The sequence below is a fragment of the Haliotis rufescens genome, unplaced genomic scaffold (genome assembly GCF_023055435.1).
Source record: "Haliotis rufescens isolate VD_foot unplaced genomic scaffold, xgHalRufe1.0.p SCAF_8, whole genome shotgun sequence".
Lineage (NCBI taxonomy): Eukaryota > Metazoa > Mollusca > Gastropoda > Lepetellida > Haliotidae > Haliotis > Haliotis rufescens.
The window spans coordinates 4527486-4541363 of NW_025964372.1; positions in this window are offsets into that span (position 1 = coordinate 4527486).

A 13878-nucleotide genomic window follows, 5' to 3' on the forward strand; every position below is an offset into this window, starting at 1 on the left:
CAAAAGAATACCGAGTTTGCTTTTTATGTAATTGAAAATGGAAAGACCTCCTTAAGATTTGGTTCTTCATTCCTTCATCTCGCTGTGATATAACTGGAATACTGTTCAAAGCGGCGTTAAAGTCAAGACACGATCACACTCACTCATTCCTGTAACAGTTTCTAAAAAGTATACTGTGACTGGGTAATTTTGTGTAAAACTAAATTTGAATTTTCAACAGATGCCCCTTCAAGTTTTAAATGTTTTAATTTCGTCCCGAATTTTTTTTATTGATTATCAAAGATAAAATTCAAAGATTTCCATGAGCTGTTGTGCACTATGCGTTTTTAAATCAAATTATAAACGTACATTTGTAAATCTGGAAATTAATGCGTCTCAAAATAAATACGACTGCTGACCCGTAGCCAAAAATGCGACTCTTCCCTTCCCCAGTGGAATGATACATATCCAATAAAAAAACAACAACAAGAAGCTGTTGGCTGGCATTAAGGGAATTCAAAGGCAATAAAACAATTAAACCAACAACAGTTCACTGATTGGTATGCGGAGAAGGTGTCAACAAGTTTGACACGAGTGGGTTGAACTCTTGACCTCAGCTGTGATAACTCATCGGATGCCTATTGTGTATTTCCTATTATGTAGAGGGGAATGTCCGAGTAACTCTCCATTCCTTAAAAATAATGGAGAAGAGGCCCGCAGGGGCCGAGGCCTATTATTTTTAAGGAATGGAGAGTTACGAGGATATTCCCCTACTTAAAACTCATCCCTACTTTTACACTTTGACAAAATATTATGTAGTTGAAAATATTTGAAAAATTCAAATGCTGCTTCAAGATAAGGTACAGTTGACAAGCAACTCTCCATTCCTGAAAAATAATGGAGCGTTCAAACAATATAATGACGTCACAGATGTGTTTTAATTGAATGACACGGTTATGTACTTGTTACAACTGCTGCTCAATAAACCATGTTTATGTTTATTTTCAAGTTGGTTTTTCCGCTATCCAACGTGTGCATAGAGGCCGTCTTATTGTTGGTAGTCATTTTGGAGACATAAATGCGAAGTTAATTAATGCGAGCAAAGACCGCTCGCATTTTTGGCATTTAATTCACGCTTGCGTTAATTTCAGGATTAACAGTATGCTTTAAAAATTCTTTCCGAGGCAAGAGAGTTAACTGACTTTAAAAGTCCAGTTTCCACCCTTGCCGAACTAGGCTGGAATTACTGGGCTCGATCGTAGCGCCACCAGTGGCTATTACCAATTATGTCCCTTCTAAGCCTCCCCTAAGGACCAATCAGATTCCACCTTTCGTATCACTTGCGTTTGCTTCACACAAAATGGTTGCGCCCGGTCAGGACGATCTGATCGATAATCAAGATATATATTGTGATAAAACGGGTCTTACAACGCGAACTGCATCAAATCACGTGAGCACCTTGATTAAAAACATGAGAAGATTTGGAAAATATCTGCTGACAACGAGTTGGTGGTGCACATGATTTGCAAATCCTGCAATCGACCGAAATCTGCACGTCAGTTTACGAACTGGATTTCGATTTCGGTGCGCGATTTTGATTGGACTATGCATAGATTCGTTAGTCCAGCCAAAATGTAACTCCATAATACCAGCCTAGTTCGGCAAAGGTGGAAACTGGACTTTTATAGTCAGTTAACTCTCGGGAAGATGATACCATACCGAATCCCACCAAACAATGCTCCATCTTTTTAATAACCCAACAATCCTTGTGTTTCCTAAAACATTGAAAAATATTCAGCTGCGTTATGTAGAAAATGTAAAACAACCGTTGTTATGTTGATGAACTGAATTACATACGTCATGAAAACCAACTGTGACACTTCTACCCGACAATCAATACTGTTCAATCGAATTTCAATAGCAATACATTTAATCTCGACCGACATATTTTTAAACGCAAAATGAGAATAATTTTTTTTTTTTTTTGTGACCGATCTTAAAAACAATTTCTGATAAAGTATGTACATGTTATATGTGCGACGAGGAGGCACGGGCGGCCCACTCACCTGAGTCGCCGCAGGTCGCTGTGCAGAGTTGCGTCCCTTAGTCACGCCAGAAACCTAGGCTTGGGGGTTCGATTCCCGGTTCGCTCCAAATATGTTTCTAGGGTTGTCAGCATCCCCATGCTCATAGGTATCGCCAACGTGGTAAACGTCTGAGACCTGCATCACTTCTGGCTTTCCTCTCACAGTAATTTCACACGCCGTGATGTAACTGGAATACTGTTCAGAGCGGCGTTAAACCCTACTCACTCACTCACTCACTTTAGAATAAACGAAATATCGAGTTCATGAAACGCAACTGTACATACAAACTCTTGTCCTCGTCATTAACCCCAATACTCAATTGTTTTTCACATCTCAGTTTAACATGAGTGAGTGAGTGAGTGAGTTGGGTTTAACGCCGCTTTCAACAGTATTCCAGTTATATCACGGCGTGTCAGCTTAATGTGGGAGGAAAACCCGAAGTGATGCAGGTCTCAGACGTTTACCACTTCGGTGAAACCCACGAGCACGGGTATGGTGCTGACAAACCTAGAAACATAATCGGGGCGAACCGGGATTCGAACCCACAATCATAGGTTTCTGGCGTGCCGAAGGGACGCAACTCTGGACAGCGAATCGCGGCGCCTTAGATGACTGGGCCACCCGTGCCCCCAAGTCTAACATGAAAGCACGCAGTGATATACCATCACCAAAACAATACATCCACGTATTCTAACCATCTATATGTTCCTTAATAGCCACAGTAATGTATGCTTCGTGACGACCCGCTATCATGGCGTTTATTATTGCATTTGGCAGATGACTCAGCGGCAACAACATCTCGTTGGCTTCAAGTTACTCTCGGTAAACATCAGCACGAGACGCTGGTTTGTTGATAGACAATGGTTATCTTTGGACTTTGTGCTTTTGAAATATCTACAATAGGTATTCACTAATCCCACCTGTCAATAACGCTGTATACGTGTACCAGTGTATTGTTATTGTTAAGTGTGAAGTTTTGCTTACCAGTACACGAAATATTTAGTCTAAATTTAAATGAATGAAAGAAAGGGAAGAGAGAATGAAAGATATATAGCAACCCATACTTGCCGTAAAAGGCGACTATGCTTGTCGTAAAAGGCGACTAACGGGATCGGGTGGTCAGACTCGCTGACTTGGTTGATGCATGTCATCGATCCCAATTGTGTGGATCGATGTTCATGACGTCAATCACTGGATTGTCTGGTCCAGACTCGATTATTTACAGACCGCTGTCATATAGCTGGAATATTGCTGGGAGCGGCGTAAAACAACAAAGCAAAAAACATGTACATATATATGTTCTCTGTCTAATAGCACTCATTCACCTGATGAAGGAGTAGGCATATACTCCGAAATGTTGTGTTCCTCATAATAAAGAAGTTGACATCCATAAGTTCTCTTCCTTCCTAGGTGTATCACTTCTAAATGCCTTTCAAGACTTCGTATTGTAAAGATTCACATATATTCCCCCATATATCGTATATATTCCAGATGCTATTGAAAACACATCGAAACTGTATCGATGGAATAAAACCTCACTTGTTTGCGTGTGGATGCCCTATTTTTTTTGCCCATACTTCAAACCATCAAAAGAACTTTTTTCCTGATTGATTTCAGGAGTCTGGTTACTACGTTGACGGGAGCGGATCAACATCGTTGGAGGTTGTGTGTACTCTCCGCGGACAGAAGCCTCGTTTTGAAATGGTATGAACATATTCAAGTTATCATGAACGCTATATGGCTATTCCTATACTGAGACGCCCCCTCATATAGATTCCTTCCGTGGAAGCAGATTTAAAGTATAGTATAGTGAGACCAACCCTAGATCGAGGCAGGGATACATTTTAATACCGCAGGTGTCCAGGTACAGTCAAGTCTCGTTAATCCGACACTCGTTAATCCGACAATCGGCTTTATCCGACACTAATGATGGGAACCGATTTATAACGTGTCTGAATCCTTATCTATCGTGTGAGGTCCGATTTTCGTTCACGAACGTTGATACTACTAAATTTCGTTTATCCGACATACTCGTTAATCCGACACAATCATATGCAACCATCGATGTCGGATTAACGGGACTTGACTGTACTACAGTCTGCAGTATTTGTTCATTTGTTTGATTTGTTCCCCGACCAGTGGATCCGTTTGCTTTCCACTTATCATTCTCAACTCCCTGGGGAGTATACAACCCCAGTTGCCATCTCCATATCGGGTACCCTGCTGGGTGAACAGAGGCACATTTGAACTAAGTCACTTGCTCAGGGTGACACCACACGTTTTGACACTTGTGTTCTGGGTGTATGAAGGTATTCGTGTTTCCACCATCTGGTCATCTGTCATCGGACGAGTGGGTTCTTTTGAGAGCACAGGGTGGATGTACTGTACACTAGGGGTAGTGACAACACCGTAAGGACCTGTAAACATTGTTGGTCCCAAGGATGAATAACAACCAGGGCACAAGCGGGATACGATCTCAGCACCTGGCGCTATTGACCGCTTGCCCACTCCGCCCTTCGTTCGATTACCTCGGTCGGGTAGCCTAGTGGTTAAAGCGTTCGCTCATCACGCCGAAGACCCGGGTTCGATTCCCGACATGGGTACAATGTGTGAAGACGTTTTTTGGTTTCCCCCGCCGTGATATTGCTGGAATATATTTTGAAGCGGGGTAAAACCATACTCACTCACTTGCTCATTGCGCTGTCAACTGAAACTGAATAAAAAAGTTGTTTTTTGGTTGTTTTAAGTTGAGGATTCAAGGATTTATGGTCATAAAGGCCAAAGATATTTACATACATGTTTAAGATCATGTGACTCACAGTGCGGGTAGGTAAGGTGAGGTGAAATGGGGTTTAACGTCGCGTCCAAGATTATTGCACTTATATAGCGACGTGCATGTACGTGTGTGTGTTTGTGTTTGTGTGGCTGCTTGTACTTGTCCGGACTGATGCCGATTTATAGTGCTAGCTCACTGAGATAACATGCCGCAGTTTAACATGAATACCCCACTCAGACACAGAATACTGACTCCTAGCCGACCAGTCCTTGTCTTAGCCCCTTAATGCCGAGCGCCGGACAGGGTAAAAACAAGTACCATCTTTTAACGTCTTTTGATATGACGCGGCCTGGGTTTGAACCGGATCAAATTAATAAGAAGCTGTTTATAGTTCTATTTTTCTCCTTAGGAAATGAGACCAACCGACTTGTCTGACGTTTTAATCAGAACTATTTTCTCTGAGAAAAATAAGACCCCCTTCTGATAGGAAACTCGTCATTTAATTAATTGCGATTCCTTTGAAAAAAGAGCCTCACCGTTTGTCTATAGCTCTATGCATCGGATACTTTATCAAAATTAATACATTTCGTACACCTTTCAAATAATTAGTTGATTAAACAATTGTTTCTTTTAATTCTTTCTGTCCAACTATATATTTGCAGAGAGGTCACGTGGTCTTTTCCAATGGGAACATTTACGACCTTGAGCCCAGCACGGATCCGGATGTAGAGAGTGGCCTTGAACCTGAAGATGATGCACATGACCCCCGGCCACGAGAAAGGCGACATCCAGGTACACACTGGCATCTCTTGTCACCAGGAACTACTTGATATACGTTATGATTGTTATTGACCGACTACTATTACTACTACTACTGCTACTTCTACAACTACTACTACTACTACTACTACTACTACTACTACTACTACTACTACTACTGAGTTGTCGGAGAGCTGCTTTAGCAAAACCTGTGAATTATGGGTCATTGTGTGTCTCTCACGAAATCCAATTTGGCTTTACGTTATGCTATCTACTACTACTACTACTACTACTACTACTACTACTACTACTACTACTACTGCTGCAGCTATTACTACTACTACTACCACTGCTGCTGCTGCTACCGCTATTACTACTACTACTACTATTATTACCTCTACTACTGCTGCTGCTGCTGCTACCACTACTACTACTACTACTGCTGCTGCTGCTACCGCTATTACTACTACTACTACTATTATTACTTCTTCTACTACTACTACTACTCCTACCACTACTACTACTTCAACTACTACTATTACTACAACTACTACTACTACTACTGCTACTTCTACAACTACTCCTCCTCCTCCTCCTACTACTACTACTACTACAACAAATACTACTACTACTACAACTACTACTACTACTACTACTGCTGCTGCTGCTACCACTACACCCAACTACTACAACTACTACTACTACTACTACTACTACTACTACAGACAGCCTCCATGGACAGACTGTCTGCTCGGAGAGGGGAAGGTCGGGGCTTCGATGCCCGGCCGCGTCATTCCAAAAGACGTTAAAAGATGGTACTTGTTAAAAGATGGTACTTGTTAAAAGATGGTACCCTGCTTGGCCTTCGGCATTAAAGGGCTAAAACAAGGACTGGTCGGCTTGGAGTCAGTATACTGTGTCTGAGTGAGATACTCTCACACACTCACTCACACCCACACACTCTCTTTCTCACTCTCTCTTCCTCATTCTCTCTCTCTCTCTCTCTCTCTCTCTCTCTCTCTCTCTCTCTCTCTCTCATATATATATATATATTTCATTTTCTCTGTAAATTTGAATCCGTAAACCGCAAAATAAAAAAAAATATGATTCAACAACTGGTATGACCATTCAGAGGAGTGTATCAGTATCCATGGTGGCCATTCGCTTGATAACCTCTTACACACTCTACATCTTCAAGGTTTTAGAGCGAGTGAAATTTTGAATAACAGCCCTAACAGTTAGGCGAAGAAAAGTACTTCGCATATAAATAATTTTGAAGGTCATCGTTACTTCGTTTGACGTTAATGCGTTTTTTACGAGGCTGTCTACTTGAAATGGCACAAATATTTACGTACGACTTCCACACTCTTTGGGGAACCCTTGAGAAATGTCGCAGCACGAATATACACAGAAGCTTTCTTTCTGATAATTTAGACACTTTAATAATGAACTCAGCGTTTTATCATACATTAGGAAATCTCTTCCGTCACACTTGTTTCGTGTCGGGTCATTTTGACGTCCTGTAAATTGATTACGACTGGCCGTAACTGTAACTGACTTTCTAAGACAATTCTCAACAGACCCTTCTCTTGTAGTGATGAAATAATTTGAAGGTATTTGTTGTAATTAAACCATTTTGACGTCCTGTAAATTGATTACGACTGGCCGTAACTGTAACTGATTTTCTCAGACAATTCTCAACAGACCCTTCTCTTGTAGTGATGAAATAATTTGAAGGTATTTGTTGTAATTAAACCATTTTGACGTCCTGTAAATTGATTACGACTGGCCGTAACTGTAACTGATTTTCTCAGACAATTCTCAACAGACCCTTCTCTTGTAGTGATGAAATATTTTTTTATTCAACAACGTGTTTAAACAACAAGATCTTACTGTAGAGCAATCGAGCGTCCATTCGCAGCTGGTTGCTTTTGTGTGGCTTTCAGTGTAGAAATGAAGTCATACGTACTAAATGAAATTGTTTGTGCATCCTTCGGGGTATAAAATAGTAATATTAAAAATCCTATGAGAATTGACATTCACTTAGCTAAAGAAACGCTCCTTTGTATTGACCTTAAAATCTTGTGATGCGTGTCCTTTTCCTCATAAACTCACAAACCTTCATTTCTTTCAGAATTACATGACCCCGAGAAGGAACTACAGGCAGCTCAGAATGTATCCACAAGGGCCTCCCACCGATACAAGCGAAACACAGATGATATTAACATTGATACAGTTGTTCTTATTGGGTATTCGGAATACCAAAGGTATGTTTATAACGTAGTATATACTGTGAAAACCTCCTTAAATCACAGGCGACAGGACCATACAACATTAATCGAGTAGTCCATGGATCGAATGTTTAACTGCAGTAAACTACGGTTATAAAGAAATCAAAGGGATAACTAATTGTAGATCGTAATAACCGTAGTTCGTTTTAAGCATATAAACACATATATGCAACAAATGTCAAGTACTAAAAATAAGTTCGTTATATCGGTCAGTTCGTTATAAGCGTGTTCGTTATAAACGTAGTTTACTGTACAACACATTGTATTTCTTAACTTCAGTTAACATTGTGACAGTTTAACCTTGAATAGCCGGAAATGTCGATTTTAAGTAAAACTGTCCAGCCTAAAATGTTTTCGGAAAACGATCTTCACAAGCTCGTCGTAAATAAGGGGTACGGTTCAACCATGCCTGTCAGTGTTAAGAGGACTTTGTTCAATTCGAATCTCATTATCTCAGTGAGATGTGATGTCAAGGGTCAAAATACACCGTAAACAATCACTGGTCTCAGCATACAACTGAAGCATTCTAAAAAACAAAACAAAAAAGCAAACCCAAAATCCCACAAAAAACAAACAAACAAAAAACTGAAGCAATCTAAACGTCGGGACTACACCAGTATACACGCATTAGTTCTTGTATGCGGAACTCCGGATGTCTCAAAGCGATCTCGAGATATTTCAAAAAAATCTATTTCCCGTTCTATCCCCACAAGCCACTCTTTTCCAGTTCATATAGGGTCTGTCGGTAGTAGAAATGGTGTGATTTTGAGATTCTTGGTTATCGCCCACAGCTGTGACACTCTGCCGCGTCTCGTTCTCTGTTGCTATCTGTAAGTGGCCTGCTTCTACGGTCCGATGTCTATCTCCTGCCTGTGCAATTCTGAATCATTCCTCGATATGATAACAAGTCTCCAGTACTTATCCTCGATATGATAACACGTCTCCAGAACTTATCTTCGATATGATAACAAGTCTCCAGTACTTATCTTCGATATGATAACAAGTCTTTAGAACTTATCCTCGATATGATAACAAGTCTCCAGAACTTATCCTCGATATAATAACAAGTCTCAAGAACTTATCTTCGATATGATAACAAGTCTCCAGTACTTATCTTCGATATGATAACAAGTCTTTAGAACTTATCTGCGATATGATAACAAGTCTCCAGTACTTATCCTCGATATGATAACACGTCTCCAGTACTTATCCTCGATATGATAACAAGTCTCCAGTACTTATCCTAGATATGATAACAAGTCTCCAGAACTTATCCTCGATATGATAACACGTCTCCAGAACTTATCTTCGATATGATAACGAGTCTCCAGTACTTATCTTCGATATGATAACAAGTCTCACGAACTTATCCTCGATATGATAACAAGTCTCCAGAACTTATCCTCGATATGATAACAAGTCTCCAGAACTTATCTTCGATATGATAACAAGTCTCCAGTACTTATCTTCGATATGATAACAAGTCTCCAGAACTTATCTTCGATGTGATAACAAGTCCCCAGTACTTATCCTCGATATGATAACAAGTCTCCAGTACTTATCCTCGATATGATAACAAGTGTCCAGTACTTATCCTCGATATGATAACAAGTCTCCAGTACTTATCCTCGATATGATAACAAGTCTCCAGAACTTATCCTCGATATGATAACAAGTCTCCAGTACTTATCCTCGATATGATAACAAGTCTCCAGAACTTTTCCTCGATATGATAACACGTCTCCAGAACTGATCCTCGATATGATAACAAGTCTCCAGTACTTATCTTCGATATGATAACAAGTCTCCAGTTCTTATCCTCGATATGATAACAAGTCTCCAGTACTTATCCTCGATATGATAACAAGTCTCCAGAACTTATATCCCATAAACATCGCCAATTTTGCATCTTGTCTGAGGACAAACACATACATCGCTACAACATCCATATTAATCTCCCTTAAACCCATCTTAGGAGCTATTTATATTTCGTCTGTAGTGGTTTGCTGGATAGTACAATTATTTCTTTGTGGAACCTCCGCCTCATGTCTGGAGGAATGCTCGGAAAGGTCTACCTTCCCTCTGCTCCCAGTAAATCATGTTGGCGATTTAACCCTTGTGGGAGGGGTATATCTCAATTCAGACCAGGACAAAAGTGACATGACTGATAACATCGTACGATTCCATGGCCAGATGAGTTAAATACAGAGGAAATATAGAATTATCTTGGATTCTGTAGAACTGCAACAGTGCATCCCTTGCCATCGTACTTCGGTAGGCGTGATTAGTTAACGAGTCTTAATAAACGGGTCCGATCATCATCGGATGAAGGGTTGTCAGCTTAGGGCTTCGGGCGATGGTCATCTGTAAGTTTGAGGTATTTCAGATTGGGAGGGTGGTGGAGAGGAGTTACACTGTGGCAGTGGAGGCAAATAAGATGGCGCAGATGAGGTACATGTATAGTGACCATGTTGCATACAAGGTTTCAAATTGGAGAATGAAAAGCGTTTGTTGGTGGGTCAACAAGGATGGCTTGAACTATTACTAGACTGCAGAGACAGGTATGTTATTAGAGGATATGGATGTTTAGGAAAGATAGTGGTGCAGAATCTCATGGATGAACATCAGTTCACAGCTTTAGTTCACAAATCGAGGGGAAATCATTTACAACCCAGCAAAATAACAGAGAGCACCATTTAGACTGAACTACACGTAGAATTCAAGATAATTTGATTGCCTGGCATCTGCGTCAATCGAACAGTGACAGTTCAACAATATGCCAAGATTAACAGAAGTGCAAAGAAATAACGTCATAGGCCGCTTGCAGGCAGGGGAGCCAGGGTTTTCAATGTAGCGCCCAGCACCACCACGACCACCTCAACCGCATCCCAAACACCCGGAGTTCCAGAATCTCCGACCAGACCATACGAAAACGTTTAAGAGCAGCAGGTCTACGAGCAAGACGTCCCGTTCGATGCGTTATAGTATTGAGTCGACAACATCGTCAACACCGACTGCATTGGTGTCGTCAACACAGGGTATGGCCTCAACTGCGATGGAGAGATGTCTGGTTCAGCGACGAATCAAGATTTCTCCTCCGTCGAGGTGATGGAAGAGCACGGGTCTACAGACGTCGGGGAGAATGTTACGCCGGAAACTGCGTACAGGAAGTGGACAGGTTTGGTGGGGGTAGGGTTATGATGTGGGCGGCTATCTCTCATCATGGCAGGACAGGTTTGGTCCATATCCAGGACAGTCTTACGGCTCAACAATACATCAATGAAATTCTCCTACCACACATCCCCCCAATTGCAGCCAACGGCAACGGTGTATTCCAGCAGGACAACGCTCGACCGCATACAGCATGGATCACAAGAGCCTGCCTAGCAGGAGACACAAGAACAACGTTGATGTTCTCCCAAGATCCCCGGATTTGAACCCGAAAGAGCACCAGTGGGATGAATTGGATAGACAGCTAGGCCGACGTCAACCACAACCCCAGACGTTGCAGCAGATGGCTTTTGCGTTGCAGGCCGAGTGGGCTACCATCACCCAAGATGTGATTCTTTTTTTGAAGAGTATAATAAATAATGAAGGCATTGCACTTATTAAAGATAAGAAAAATGACAGTTACATAAATGAGACATGAAAGAGAAAGCTGTGCCAACTGTCCAAAAAGCAAGACATGTTCCATATTATCACCAAGTACCCTGAAGACATGGTTTTATTGGAGCGTAAAAGAAGAAATATTTCAAGAAACACCCCAAGGTGAACTGGTCACATGGTAGTCTCCCTTGATTCATAACACAGGCCACGGAAAGCTTGAAGCACACATAAGATCAAGCATTGATTTCTGAATCCCAAAACCATTCCATGAAGAGAAGGAGGAACACAACATTTGTGGAAGATTTTACATGCACTTTTAGAGACATATTCTCAAAGTTGGACATGAGACAAGGGTGCCATCAGTTGCTTTTAGATCACAGCAAAGCATCACAAGGTATCTTTTACAGATTATTTGGATACATTCGAAAGTGCCTGAATCTACTAGACGATATTCTGATTGGAGGAAATATCGTGGAAGAGCCCAAGAAGACATTTGAAACTGTGTTGCAAGAGAGCACCATTTTTAAAGTGATGTTGCCGTCATGGAAGAATTTAGATAAACCTACTGTATTTTGAAATTTGATGTGATCCCACTGTAGAGACGATGACTCTTATTGTAATTTGGGACCGAGCGGTTGAGGAGATAAACACAGTAGGTTTATCTCTTTATTCAAATCCACAAATGAAAAACTAAAGAAATGGAACACCAACTCTTCGCAATTTCAACTGTTTGCACAAGATACAGGTTTCAGACACCACTACATGAAGCAAACGGAGACGTGGAGAGTTGCATGAACATTCTTAAAACAACAAATTTCTCGCATGGAAGGTAACAACAGAAGAATTGCCATATCTAAAATGTTGCCAGGATACTGGTCATCGCAAAACCCATCAACTTGGTGTTGACCATATAAGTAAGTGACTATGGTTTTACGCGGCTTTTAGCAATATTACCACAATATCATGTCGGGTGACCCGGAAAATTGGCTTCATGCATTGTGCCCATGTGGGGAATGAAACCCGGGTCTTCGGCGTGTCGAGACAATGCTTTCTGATCGCTAGGAGAAATACATTACGAAAATAAATCGGGATGAATGAACGAGAAAGAGAGAGATGGATGAAGGACTGTAAAAGACAGAGCGAAACAAGAGAGAACACAAGTTTGTAGTTGGGCTCTATGTGCAGTTCAAACAGAGAACGAAGAATAAATGGTCAACAGCATATGAACCTATGGTCCATACTATTTACTGGATAAAGGGATGTGCACTGTCTTGGCAAGAGGAGGCTGATTGAAGACAGATAACTATAGATTCATGTCAGTTTAAATGTGGGAATGTTAAAGTGGAAACTAACTGTCTTGTAACCTACATTAAATTACCCTGAAAATACGATGATGTCCCACTGAAGCAGGTGAAAGTCAAGTTTCCATGGAAACCACAACAAATACCGTGCCTGAGAATTAACACATCAATTAACACCCTTGTCAAGTGTTGATGGTTGACCCAGCTGTCGAACCAAAAGACCTCACACTGAGAATCACATTACCTGAGGTTATGAGATCATATTTGAAAAACGTTGTCTTTAATAATATCAGATTCATCTTGTCAGTAACAGATAGATCATGTTGGATCACAGGTTTTATATATATATATATATAAGGGCCATTTTAAGAGAAAGGGTTGATTTTATGCATTTTAAGTTTAAAAGCAGAAGTTTTAAAATCCCTTTAGTTGATTTACTGATTCATTAATTTTGATTATGATAAATCAATGTTTGAAAAAAACAATAAATATAGTATCTTTAAGACGACTACAGATGAAATAACTAACATGGTAGTATCTTGTCCAAGGAACGGTATGGGTCTACAAATAGATCAAGATGGCCGGTGTTCCGATATATGTTATGCTTAGAAGATTGTGTTTGTTATCAGACCGGATGCAAAATTTATGACCCCAACATCAAAGATCTTATCCTGTGTAAAGCTCTCCCCCATATCCACATGTTCATCCTGAAGAAACCACCTCTGGGTCTAGTGGTAGAGCGTCCGCCCGGAAAGCGAAATGTCCGGGGTTCGATCCCCGGCTGCGTCATTCATAAAAAGATGGTACTTATTGTTACCCTGTCTGGCGACATTAACGGGGTTAAACAAGGACTGGTCGTCTAATTGGGGTATTCGTGTTATACTGTGGCGTGGTATCTCCTTGGGATAGCACTATCAATTGGAACCAGTCCGGACTATTACAAGCAACCACATATACACAATAAGTGCAACAATCATGGACGCGACGTTAAACCCATTTCGCCTCACCTCATCTCACCTCACCTCACACCTCCTTTGGACAGGTCACTGAAAGTCCGGAGATGGTGAGGGTGGACTGAC